This window comes from Barbus barbus, assembly GCF_936440315.1.
Source record: "Barbus barbus genome assembly, chromosome: 20".
Lineage (NCBI taxonomy): Eukaryota > Metazoa > Chordata > Actinopteri > Cypriniformes > Cyprinidae > Barbus > Barbus barbus.
The window spans coordinates 9,138,115-9,148,732 of NC_136748.1; positions in this window are offsets into that span (position 1 = coordinate 9,138,115).

Here is a 10,618-nt window from a genome sequence, read left to right on the forward strand (position 1 = left end):
CACATTTCAATGAAATTAACTATCAAATGTAAAAACATTCACACATTCAAGTGTTTTTTTAAGGGATTTTAATGAACAAGTTGGTTTACTTGTTATGTGTCCTGTGCTTTGTAAATTAATCTTACAAATACATTAAATAATGTGCCACAGGAATGGATTTTAACAGGTGCCCTGCCCAGGAACTTCTGTTGAACCTTGTAATTACAGATTTGCTTATAATTATGATATTTGTTTATGGGGGTGTGGGAGGGGGGTGTCTCTGCTTTCATCTCAGTCATAGCAATTAGCTTTAAATTTAGTTGCCAAACAACATATATGAACTTAAAGCCAAGAGCCGCCATAAGGTTACAGTAGCTACACCCTAACATTTTGACATATGTTCTTTTGCCTTTTTCTGCTGGGGGAATGTTTTATGGATGCACTCCAGCTTCATCAAAAAACGGAACAGAAATGACCGGCTGGGAAGCCGGCAAATAACTCAAGGCATGCAATGCAAGGGTGGTGCTGCTGGATGGACTCGAAATTATTCTGAGCTAAGTTTACATTGTTTTTTTAGAAGCTTGGCCCCTGAGAATCTGCAAAGTCAACTACAATTTTGTTTAAGCTTTGTGGCTATTGCACATCTTATGTAATACTGGGTTAGAGAATGACAAGTCAATCACTTGCTCAAGTTGCTCTCCTCTAGAAGAACTGGAAGTGAACCCCTTTTGCTTACATGACCTTATGGTGCTTCGGTTACTGTTCACCCCACAATTGGTTTGGTCTCTGAAGGCTACACCCTGGTGTTGCAAACAACAGAGAATACCGACCATTACGTGACCCCCTTTTTTATACACGAGTCCCCACAGTGTGAACAGTTTTTCATAGGAAATCATAGGGTGATGGCAACCAATCTCTTTTAATCACAGCCATGGATATCAAAATAAAATTCTATATAAAGACTGAGTAGCACTGACAGCGAAGAAATAAATCAGTAAACGACAACAATATGAGTTGCTTTTAAAACTGCTTGGCAAGGGACAAGTCAACACAATGCATGAGCTCAAATGACCTTCTTTCAAAATAAACCTACATTCAAAAATGAAGTAACCTCAACAAAGGAAGATAATGTTGCCATTTTCAGCTTTTATCTTAGCTAGCTTTTTTGCATAGTAGTGGATAGGTTAGCATTTTTAGAAAATTCCTCAAAACTGTGTCCGAATATGTTAATACACATTTTTTTCTATAGATAAAGGGCAAAATTATGCCTGTTTAAACCCCACTTGCATGGATATATTTGTTTTTTAATGCCATATTGGTTCGAGTTAACATGAAGCTCAGAGATTTTTTTTAGAAAAAAACTCAAAACTCATCTAAAAAATAATGAGACCAAAGAATCTTGTAGACCCACATGTCCATAATTACAAAATATCTGCAGCCTTCACATCACATGCGTGAAATGGCTATATGGTATTATTAGATATAAACATAACATTTGCGTTCCTGGAACAGGAGGTCACCAGGTCATGACTCCCTGTTCCATTTACTTCATCTTTATCTGGATTATATTTATTTTTTACTCAATCTAAAGTTCCAGCATGAATGTTCGGTCACTGCTTCTTTGCCAATAGTGGGTTACATTATGAAGATGAATTTCAGATCGTGTGTGAAGTCTAATTTGAAGCTTTTATAGCCCTCACGTGTCCAATGGGCTGGCGATGGCAACTGGCAAATTACAAAGAAAACCTACAAAGAAACTTGAACCTTATTATTATGCTGATGCAAACGTTTTATAAACCCCCGTATGTCGATCATGCAGTGCATTGCAAATCATTTTCATTGAATCCTAAATAGAACTGTAGTTTGAAAATGTGCTGTTTTGGTCAACAGCTGTTTTCCATTTGCCATCCCTTACTTCATACTGGTAAAAAATGGGTCCCAATAAGTGTCCAACAGAAAGAAAACAAGAAGCCTGGTATTTTACTAGTGAAGTGGTCTGACGTGTGACTAAAAACAGAGTGAAATTCAGTCAGCCAAACTGTTATTTCATCAAGGCTTTTCCAGCTGTCCCTTGTGACCCAGACATTTTTGACAGCAATTAAAAACAGCGAAGGAAGAGAGAAAAGGCATGAAATGCCACCACAGGATGTTTGACCTTTGAGGAGTAGATTCATCTCCTAATTCAGTTTGACATTATGGTCAAAACCTTAGGACATTGGCAGATGTGTTTAAATTTGTGTCAGCGTTTCAATCCAAAACACATATTATTCGGCTATCGTCTGGAGGCCGTTGACTGTTCTATAATGATGGATATTCTGTCTGATTTATGAAATTATTTTAAAAAGTGATCCATATTTTGTGTACAACCTCATTTTTGCATATTTCTAAAAATCACGACACTCATGAAATAACATTATATACCATGATATTTGTAATTGAATTAATGATCCAGTAACTAAATTTACTCAAGGAACTTTTAAGTGATATTTATGAAATGTGGTCAAAAAAATATAAAGCACAGAATTAAAGGACTGAAATTATAGAATTTGTAGCTGGTACTTTGCTATTGAAGGACTACATGTATTGCTCTATGTATTCCCTGACCGGAATCACAAGAAAAGACCATAGGTCAGACTTTGTGCTTTTGCCAGTAACCCTTTAGGTTGCGGTGCTGGCTTTGCAGAATTGCGCTATGTTCACAATCATTTGTGGTTGTGGAACAAAAAAGAGCACTGTAATATTTGCTGTAATGACTGACTGTTAGATGACACTGCACTGATGCACACTGTCATTGAGCTTGTTACATAAATAAAGCCTACGACAAGGCTGTTGTAAGTCCTTCATGAGCCAAGAAGGCAATAAACCCTCACGGCCTTCTCTGTTTTAGAGCTACACAATATGAATGACAATATAAATTGTACTTTAAACAGTAGGAAGGCTCAGGAAACAAAAAACAACCTTTGAAACTACTACTTTTCAGACAGCCATATCAATGTCATATAATAGTAGCATTATTTTGGTCCTTTCAGCCTTCATATAATATGTGGTAGAACACCTCTTCTTGAAAATAAACGTGGAGACAGTCTAGCTCAAGTGAAATTTTTTTTTAAAAAGTGGGGTTTTGGGAAAAATAAAACTGCAAAAGTGGTGTCTTTGTATAGAAATGTGCTTACAGAAGGAAGCAGCAAAGATCGCCCAGCTAGCACTTTACAGTGCATCCCACTATTCTACCCTCTTTCCAATTATAGGCTAATTTTACACTTCACTGTCATGCAGTAAATGAAAAGGTTATTATTTTGACAAATCTATATTTTCTTTTTTGGAGACAGTATATATCACCTAAACCAATGATTACCTTCACCGGATAGGGCTGTTCTACAAACAGTAGGGGAAGCACTGGTATACGCTTGATTATGTTAGCAATTGTCATTGTGTTTATTTTTTCATAGCCACAAAAAGCCATGTTAGTGTAACATGATTAGTTTACTTAAACCATGTCAGCAAAACACCTAGTATCTTGTTCATTTATGTGGAAATGGGTGGAAGCCTCCTGCCAGGGAGATCATTTCCACGGGGCAATCCTTCACCTGCTTCCCCAAACCTAGCACTTGAGGTTAGCCTAATTCAATTAGATGAGTCAGAGTTAAGCGGAGCCAAGACCAGCCCAATGACCTAGAATTGTAACTTGGTGGGATGTAAATTTGTGGGAGTTCCATGCCAATTTTGCACCATCTGGTCTCGCCTTTGACACATTTCACAGTGCCCAAGGTAATTAAGATGGATGATTGGCATACGACAATGTCTTTCCTGGCTCAGTGGCCTGGCATCAGTCAACAATAAATCAAAACTGACCCTATTTCCTGTCTTAATATATATTTCTGTTATTTAGCATAATTCACCAATGAAGATGAGAATCAAATATCCTGTGTGTGTGTGTCTAACATTAAGTTTCTCACATTAAGCCTCTCATTGTGTTTTGTCTGCACATTTTAATTTGGAAGTAGTTTATTACATATAAATAGAGAGAGTCACAGTAATAGCTACAACTTACATCTCTGTTCCTGTTTTGCATTAGTTTTCTTAGAAGTTTTTGTTCCCTTGAACACAAAAGATGAAAACGCTACTTTATTCAGAAAATGTTTTCACGATGTTTTTTCCCCCAATTAAATTAAATTTGCATTGCATGGAATCAATCTATTATCAAACTTGCCCTTGCCACCCTACATTTATGACCACTGAATATTCTGTTTCAGTAAGATTCACACTTTATACAAGTAAAAAAACTGTAATGTTAAGGGCACCCTGGTTTTGTTTGTGTTGCAAAAGATTGAAAGAATCTATCACAGAGAATTATGCGAGATCAAGGCCGCCTATGTTGAAATGAACATTGAAGAAACTTAAATATTTGCTAAAGTTTCCATTAAACAAAATGAGAACAGACACTGGCTGGAGGCACAAGCTGTACCCTATAACTGACAGTCTTTCCATGAGCTTGGTGTGCAAGCTTTAACTCCAAACCACAGTCCTCTCATTTTCTAATATGGGGTTTATTTGACCAGACACCTTCCTGATGTCGCAGGAAGGTAAATTAAAATGAGAAATATCCATTTTAAAAGCACAATGGGAAGTCATCTTGGCACAAAAAATAAAACCACTGAAGCTACATCAAACTTACTTCTTGATATACTGTAAAGTGATGGTATGCTAAATAGTTTTATTCCGGGATGTATTGATTTCTGCCGGGCACAGCAGGTATGGTATTCTCTCCCAAGGTATTTATTTGCACCGTTGTGTGTATTTGTTTTGCTTGTGGTCGCTTTTTTCCTTTCACCTCCACAGGAGGAGGCAGTTTGCTGTCTCTGTGGCCTGGAGCTTGGCGCACTTTCCAAAGCTCTTGCTCTCCAAACTGGCAGTTCTCTAATCCCTTTGTTGCCCTTGGACCATTGCTGGGAAATGCAAATGTAGACCATACTTCTGGTATGAAACAAGGTCGCAGCTCTCAAAAGAAACTCAAACAATAAATACCAATTTGTGGCTCTTTAATGTGTCATAACAGATCACCATTTTGCCTCACATCAAGCGGCATGTGAACCATTCGTCTTTTCATATTTGCTTGAAGCATGAAATAAACATGAATGAACATCACAACGTATTTTATTTCAACCACGGAAAGACGTCAACACACCATTTTTCAAGATTTAAGGTCACTGCACACTGAGTCCGAAATTTTCGCACATTAAAAAATAAATACGACCTCACGTTGTGTCAATTACATTTGCACACTGCCTCCGAAACGTTCATCCGTCAAATTAAAATTCGGATCAGGTTCGATTTTCTGCGTTTTCGCATCCGTAGCATGCATTTTGATAGGAAAGGATGGGGAATACAGAAAAACGCATGCGAAAATTTCAGACTCAGTGTGCAATGACCTTAAATCCACCAAAGTTAATATACTGTCCTGTCTGATTTGTTTGTTGGACAAGATGGTGGATTCAGCATTATGATTGGTCAGATCGCCTGTCAATCAAGCTCTTTGCGAAGGGTCAGTTGTGCTGGTTCCTGTTGTTTATTTTCAATTTGGCAACTCACGTTAGCTTTGCATCTGAGGAAAGGGGGTGGGAGAAATTTGGAAGCTGGACTGCGGTTCCTAGTTTGACTGCTAGCTATCAATATACTGCACCTTTAAGGTGGGTAAGCAGAGAGGTGTGTATTATGTTTCTAAATGATCAGAACTATGCCTGGTGGGTGCTTTGAAAGAGTGGGAAAATCAGACAGACTTACAGTGAGCCATATCGAGAGACCAGAATATTATAGACATAGTGATGGGCTATACCTTAGCTTAAGGGTGTCCAACACTCTTAAAAATAAAGGTGCTTAAAACATTCTTCACAGCGATGCCATAGAAGAACCTTTTTTTGGTTCCACAAAGAACCATTCAGTCAAAGGTTCTTTAAAGAATCATCTCTCCCTTACCTTTTTATAAGAAATAACCTTTTGCCACAAAGAACCTTTTGTGAAACAAAAAAGGTTCTTCAGATGTTAAAGGGTCTTTACGGAACCATTTAGACAAAAAGGTTCTTCTATGTCATCGTGAAGAGTGAATACTGCTCCTGGAGAACCACTTTCTGATGGTTCAGGTGTGTTTCATAAGTGCTGGAGGTAAACTACTGAAAGGTGACCCTCCAGGAGGAGGATCAGACACCCCAGTCTTAAAACACCCTGGCAAATGCATAGCAAAACTTGGCGCCTTGTAGTTTTAAAGATTACTCTCCATAAATGTACACACTTTTGTGTCACTGTAGGAGTAGGAGGTTAAACTTGTAGCAGTTCTTCAAAAAATTACTGGCAGTCATTGCACCTCATCTCAAATGTCTAAGCGGTCTGCAACCTGGTGGAAAATCTTTTTACGGGGTGAAATTTTATTCACAAACAGCTTGCTTAAGATTAGTTTTAAATATAGTCGTGTGTTTAAGTCCATCTTTTCTCCTCTTACATTTCAATTTGTTACCCACCACTATTTGTCAGAACCACTGACAACATTCCTAGTCCAAATATTTTCCCAGCTGTGAGCATTTTGCTATTATGTAAAGGAGGGAAAACGACTGCATTCAGATTTTTGTTCGCAGATTTTTTTTGTGCAAATTGCTGGAAATTCTTCTGTGTGAATTCAAACTAGAATGCAAGAATACTAGAGAATTCAATCCTGGCCACTGACCCTAGTAATAGTACATTCATTGCCAGAATGTGTGAACGATGGATGTGTGCCGTAGTGATTTACAATGGCTCTGTCCGAAAGTGCTCTCCAATTCAGTATTTTTTTGAATACGTAATTAAGTAATAAGCTGTAAAAAATGATGTTCTATAGAGTATAAGTGTAGTCCAGACATACTACATTTGTTAGTCTCATGTAGCCAGACCTTCAGAATGACGACAGAAGGTCTGGGAACCTTGGCCGTTTTGAATGGCCAAGGACCACCCAAGAGGACATATGACTGACAGGTAAAGCAACCAGTCACATTTCAGTTTGTGCCGCGTCATGTTTAAGGCCGTGGAAATGTCCCCAAAAACACAGACCAGTGTGTAAAACTCTTGAACTTTACATATTTCCCATACGTTTGAAAATCCAGCATGTAGTTGATCCTGTCAAGCGCTCACTGTCACGGTTGTAAACGTGACGACTTTGTTCTTCCATGAGGCGGTTTGGTGCCACGGCATCTTTGTTTCTAGGCAGAACATTAAAGAAAGCTACATACACGTCTCCCGGAAACACCAATTAAACACCTGAAGAGTTAATGGTGTGTTGAGGGAAGTTGGAGCTAAACTCTGCAGGACACCGGCCCTTTAGGAGCTAGTTTGGACACTCCTAGTATAAAAACGAAAAAATAGATGTTAACAATGGAAGCAAAGTGATACAAAGACCATGGAGATACTCACCATTCAGATAGTCAACAAAATTAACTGTCAGCTTACCCAGGTGAAAAAGGTGCACTTCCATAATGTACTTTAAGTTCTCTATTTTCACGCATTAATTTTGTACTTAATATACTAAAAAATATTCTTTAGTACTTCTTAAGATAAATGTAAGATCACCTAAGTGTACTCAACTGTGCTATATTGCATGAGTTACCACTTGTAGTACACTTGAACCTATCTTTCATACACTTGTACACTCAAGGTGTACTACACGTGGTAACTAAATGTGTTGTGTACATTACGGAAGTGCACTTTTTTTCACCTGGGTAATGATGCCATGCATAATGCAATTGTTTAAAACTAAATTTGAAAGAACGAGGCTTCTTTACAAGTACCGTCATTGGAATTTTTTAAAAGATGCATATATTACAGCTCAATTTCAATCCTGATGTACTTCGTTATTACTTGGTTCTCTTTAAGTAACCTTCTCTTTTAAGGCTAAATGTCAGAGTGACATGAAGCAAAGTTGACTTTGACAGTCCATTTAGCTGAACAGAGGTAGAGGAGTTAGTCGAAACCATGAGTTAAGGGTAAAAATAGGGCTGCACTGGCCTTGACATACCCACCGCAAGAAACATCTGCATGCAGAATTTGAACATCCCACTTAGCTTCACATGCACATATTGTACGTTCAAATTATTTGTAGATTATCTAGAAAAAGCAGGATAACCTAATTAGACCATGCTGAGTTATAGACACAAGGAATATTCTTGGTTATTCAGTGGCCAGCATTTGTGGCAGGCGGTTGATTACTAAAGAATTTTGACTCATCCTTCAGTTTGTAAAACTGAATGGAAAACACATTTATTGTCATACAGTACTTTGCAGCAGTGGAAGCAGGTCAGTAGGCCAAAGCATTTAGAAGCATAAATGTGAAACTTGAATTTTTTTATGAATTGTTTGCAAATAAGAAATGTTTGTTAATGAAGCTTAAGGTGGAACTACTTTTTTAGGTGGAAGAACTGCCATGTAAATCCTGTGGGTTGAGAGTGAAGAGACATCATTTACATTATATCACACTCCTGTTGTATCCTTTTATACCTAGTTTTAGTTTTACTCACAAAGCAATAGTTCACCTAAAGCTGAATTATTTACTCATCCTCATGTCATGACTGACTTCTGTGGAATACAAAGGAAGATATATTGAAGAATGTTTCAAATTATTTTGTCCATATAATGCAAGTTAGCAAGGTCCAAATTAATACTGGACCCTGCTGATTTCATAAAAAGTAAGTCTGGAAGTTTGGAAGGAAATGAGGAAAATTGCAACATTCTCGTTGTGGTCATTAAAAATGTCACTAACGCTTAAGTTAAGTTGTAAATAATGTACGATATTGGGTTGAAGAGTTTGAAATGTACATACTTTTCGTATCCAGTGAAATAACAAAGTTAAATGTAACAGGTAATGTATATCCCCCCACAGTTAAAACCTTATTATGTTGTCTCTGCATTTTTCTTCACCCACATAAGAAACCAGCCCATCTCTTGGCTTTGTCAGCTTTTTCCAAGGGTGCCAGCCATCCAGGGTTAGACACTAGCATGCCAGAGGGCGCCATGCAAATTACAAAGCATCTCCGAGATTTACTCCATCTGAGGTTGGTTGTTTAGCAGACAGAGCAGTCAAGCTGTAAAATGAAGATCCAGAGTAATTTATCTGAGCTTTACATCTTCTCTATGCTGGTTCACCATAATTAATGGCGTACTACAGAGTGCTGTCTCCCAAACAGGCTTGTTAAGGAATCACATCATAAGATCTTTTTAACCCAAGAATCACGACCTGTCAACCTCTGACTTCATTGGCCCACTAGCAGAGGTGGAAAGAGTACGAAAATATTTTACTCAAGTAAAAGTACCATTACATTAACAAAATTTTACTTAAGTACAAGTAAAAGTACCCGTCTAAAAATCTACTCAAGTAAAAGTAAAAAGTAGCTCATTTAAAATTACTTGGTTACTTTTTAACAGTGGGAGGGACGCCACATTGGGTTAGGACAAGGGTGTCAAACACACAGCCCTACAGCAGTATAGATATAACCCTAATTAAACACATCTGATCCAGATCCTAATCTAATCATTTAGGCTTATTTGAAAACTACATGGTATGTGTGTTGGAGCAGGGTTAGAACTAAACTCGGCAGGGCTGCAGCCCTCCAGGAACTGAGTTTGACACCCCTGGGATAGGTCTATAAATCTCAAACTAGTTGTTTTTAATTAAAGGAATCAGTTATTTAGAATAATAAGACATTTGGGCTGTTCCCAGGCAAATTAAATCAGTATCAACAGAATTCATCTTTGCAATGCAGAGGAAACACAGAAGCTTCATCTGAAGTGGCATTTAGACGCATTTACACACTGTTTAATGCAGGACATGAATGCATTTAACCTGCATTTGCAAATGCAGAAATAATGTTTTGATATACAAGACATAAAACGTTGAATACTCATTTGAAATTATATAAAAAACAAATCTAAAGATACTTTAAATGCGAAATTAAAACCGCCAGTAGGTGTCACCAAGTCACTGTTAATAAGTGAGTCATTGCGACTGAACCGAATCGTTTAAACAGTTGATTCATTCAGGAACGAAACACCGATGTTGCTCAGAGAGTGTTTGGGATTATTTTTAAATTGGGATTATTAGCAAAAACAGGCAATATGGTGTCTAAAACGCAAGTCTCTTAATTAATTTCTTGTTTATTGAGCTGTTGTAAAAGAAATATATGTAATCATGCTGATTTTTGGAGAAAAATGGCACTCTTTGTGTGATATTGATTTACTATATGAAATTATATAAATATACATTTTCTGCCCCTATATCTTCAATTTTGTGATAATTTTAAATGCATTTTAACAGAGTTTAATCACGCAGTGAAAGAACACACTCTAAATGCGCGCACACACTAGTCTAATCTAATCTACTAGACTTTACGGCACTCTGTAGGAGTGTTTTGTTTGGTTTTTGGCTATGCTGATAATGTCAAATCGCACATCGTTAAAACAACAATTACGATATTGTCGCAGACGATATCGCACACCCTGCACCACTGTATTTTTGGCTAATTTGTGCAAAACCTTTTGTGCAAAAACTGCCAATTGCTTCATTTTAACCACCAATGCAATGATGCAGGTATTTATCTTACCTCTACATGCTTGCGAAGGGTTGATG